Source organism: Vigna unguiculata, chromosome 5 (genome assembly GCF_037176805.1).
Source record: "Vigna unguiculata cultivar grain cowpea cultivar isolate G323 ecotype 2 chromosome 5, ASM3717680v1, whole genome shotgun sequence".
Taxonomy (NCBI): Eukaryota; Viridiplantae; Streptophyta; class Magnoliopsida; order Fabales; family Fabaceae; genus Vigna; species Vigna unguiculata.
The window spans coordinates 27,061,509-27,065,458 of record NC_140796.1 but is presented as its reverse complement, the minus strand read 5'-3'; positions in this window follow the sequence as shown (position 1 = coordinate 27,065,458).

The following is a 3,950-nucleotide window of genomic DNA, read 5'->3' as shown; positions in this document are numbered from 1 at the left end:
CCCCTCTGAGCTGATCAAGCAAATCATCGATTCCAGGCAGTGGGTACTTGTTCTTTATCGTCAACTTGTTCAACTGACGATAATCGACGCACAGCCGAGAACTACCGTCTTTCTTCTTCACTAATAACACCGGGGCTCCCCACGGTGAAGCGCTGGGTCGGATGAATTTCTTCTCTAGCAGGTCTTCTATCTGATTCTTCAACTCTGCTAATTCAGCCGGTGCCATTCTGTATGGCGCTGCCGACACTGGACCCGCTCTAGGGATTAGATCAATTGAGAAATCTATATCCCGGCTGGGTGGTAACTCAGGTATCTCGTCTGGAAATACGTCGGCATATTCATCCACTACCGGTATCTTACTGATCTGCTCTTCTGTACTCATCTTTTTCTCTTGGGCCACTATCACGAAACAAGTCGACCCCCTCTTCATCTCTTTCACTGCCTCACCAGACGTCACCAACTCTATCCCTTCTGTTTCTAGGAACACAATTTTGCGTCGTCCACAATCAAGCACCACATGGTTGATAGACAGCCAGTCCATTCCCAATATGACCTCCAATCCCTCCAAGGGTAAACAGACTAGATTCACCTTGAAGCGTCTGCCCTCTACCTCCATCAAGCATCCAACACAGGCTACATTTGTTGAAACCTGCCCAGATGCGGGTGTCGAGACTACCAACTCGCATCCAAGGTCACGAGTAGACAACCCCAATTTCTTCACGCAATCATGAGATATGAAGGAGTGCGAAGCTCTTGAATCGAATAGCACTAACACACTGTTACCAAAAAGCAAGCAATGATCCAGAATAAGATTACCTGCCCGGGTGGCCTCTGTGCTAGTCATGGCAAAAACCCGGCCTGCAGCTCTCGGCCTGTCAGAAGAGGATGGCTGAGGTCGTGATGCTGGTGTAGTCTTCCTATTAGGACATCTGTTGGCGAAATGTCCTGGCTGATCACAGGCATAGCACTTACGAGCGCCCATGCCACTACCTCCGCTGCGTGCGGGTCTAGTACAATCTCGCTGCAGATGCTCACCCCCACAATTATAGCACCTCGGTCTCCATGAAGACGCGACTGGTCTACTATAGGGCTTCTTCTGGACTCTGCCCTCAGCACCATTTTTCTGTGTGCGGTTGACCCGGCTGGGTCCCATCTCCAGCTGCTCTACGCTCTTGGCTTGCTCAACCAAGGTTGGAAACTCTCGCACCCTCAGTGGTACAATAAAACGCCTCAGTTCATGTTTGAGGCCCCCCTCAAACTTTCTACAGCGCCACTCCTCCGTCACTGTCTGGGAGTAGAATCTCGAGAGGTACTCAAACCTCTCCACATAGTCTTGCACTGATAGACTTCCTTGCTGTAGAGTGAGAAACTCTGCCTCGCACTCATGTTTAGCGCTATCAGGGAAATATTTCTCCAGGAACCTCGTCCTGAAGTTAGCCCAAGTCACATCTTCAGCTCTATTTATCATCTGTTGCTGCATACTCATCCACCAATACTCAACTTCAGTCACTAATAGGAAGGTGGCAAAATTTAGCTTTTGCGCCTCTGTGCACTCTATCACTCTGAATATTTTCTCACATTCACGGAGCCATGCGTCCGCCTCATCTGGGGTGGCTTTCCCAGTGAATTTAGCCGGCTTGTGACGCATAAAGTCCTCCATGGTCACTGGCCTAACAGGTGGGATCATCGCCCTCGGTGGTGTTGCCACAGGCTGCATAGCATCCACCATCCTATGGATTGCGTTAGCAATCTCATCAGCGCCAGCGGTATTTCTACGCCTTTTGTTTGCCATTGCCTGTGCACGCCACATATTCGGCTGTTAAAATCGAACAGCTAAAGATTAAATTATACTCTATCATATTTAACATCCAGCACACATCAATCAATTTCACACAACAAACGTCAGCTCACTCCCCAGTTTGCCCCAAAAGCATCAAAACGTTTGCTCTGATACCAAATGTAACATCCCTAGGGAATATTACTTAAAAATAAATAATAAAAGAAATAAATTCATTAATGGTCATCTCGATAAGAATCCCAACGCGGGAAAATTTCAATTTATAAAGATAGCGCGCCAAAACTCATAACTGAATTCATAAAATGTTTACAAGTTTCCAAAGTCTGTGTTTAAAACATAAAATACATATGATTAAAAACTCTAGCTCTAATCCCATGCTAGCCCTCACTCCGCCATCTGAACATCCTCAGCACCACCTGTATCAACATCTACTCCCGTGTAACGAATCACACGATCATTGCCAAACACAAACAGAAAGGGTGAGCTGAGAAAATAAAATAACAAGTATATATACACAAGGTAGATCATTTACCCATCTATTTTGTTCTAGTTAATTTTTGGCCAAGAACCTAACCCCAAGACTTATCAGTCTTCAATTCATACAATTTGTTAGCCTTGGACTCGGGAATCTGATGCTCACACGAACCTGCCCGCTCGTGGTCCTGCCTCTACGAACCTCCCCGCTCGTAGCCCTGCTCTACGAACCTCCCCGCTCGTAGTCCTACTCTACGGACCTGCCCGCCCGTAGTCCAACACATGTGATCCACCAGCCCCCGTACCTCCCCGCACGTGGCATCTCTCAACGTGAGCACGGAACATACGAACCTACCTCACTCGTATCCCCACGTGAGAGTAACTTGATATGGACCTCCCCGCCCATATCATCACATGTCAAACACCATCCATGAACCTACCCGCTCATGGCACAGCATCTCCCGATCCAAGCAAAGCGTCATTGTCAGTTGAAACAACACACTCAAAAGCAAAGAGCAACAGCATTTCCGCCTGGCTCGGCCCACATGCCGCTAGGCGAAACTGTTCCAGACCGCCTGGCGGTATTCACTCACCGCCAGGCGCCAGCGTCCTCCCAAACCCACTGTTTTCTCGTCACCGCCTGGCAGAGCATGACGTGCCGCTAGGCGCACCTCAGCGTAGCGCACTCTCCTGTTAAACCCATCACTCACAAAGTTCACAGGAGAACCCCAATATCCAGCCCACACATAGGTGGATTTACAACTAACCATATGTAACCAAATACATGTGCTTTTACCTCTATCAATCCACTCACTTAAGGCCTCTTTAATTTAACAAGATCTTAGACATAGAATGACCACTTCATCCATCCTAGGAACTGCTAGCATTACAATTACCTTTCATCACACCCCTAAATGTACAGCATGCTCTCGTCAACTCCCCAGTTCCTTACTTCTCTTATACCCTAAATCATATGCTCCTTCCCTCTTCTTGTCTTCTTCCATCTCCCTTTCATCCTTGACTAACATTCCAATCCCTAACATTTCTTGATCCCCACCCTTACTCATATTTTTTTTTCCTATTCGATCATCAACCACCCTACATTTCCTTTATAATTCTCTCATGTTTTATTTTCCACCCAACACTCTCCAGATTTCTCACACCACTCTGATAGGACATTGTCGCCTGGCGGATAATCATCCACCGCCAGGCGGTGCATCAGATCATGGGTATCATACCCAGATTTCTGCACACGCTCTCAACACCCAAAATTCCAAAATCTGATTTCCGCTTTTGTCTCTAACAATGATCATCAGTTTTGCATAGTTTTATTACCCCCGTCCTTCCTCATATTACTCATCACATCTTGTTAGGTTTCAAACATCGCATTACATACCCAATTCAATAATCAGCGAATTCCCTCCCTTATCCCACGATTCCTACACCAATGACAGTTTAACGCGTGCCAATACCAGAAACATCGAGGTCTTTTACAACGTCGCAACTATAGCCATTAATTGCAATCAACACCAAAACAACATACAACGCAGTTCAATCAAACAGTATCAATATAGCGTACATCGCCTGGCGGCTCAATCCCACCGCCAGGAAGTTCATAACAGAAACAACACATTTAGGTCAAACTGATGTGCCGCCTGGCGGCACCTACATGCCCGCC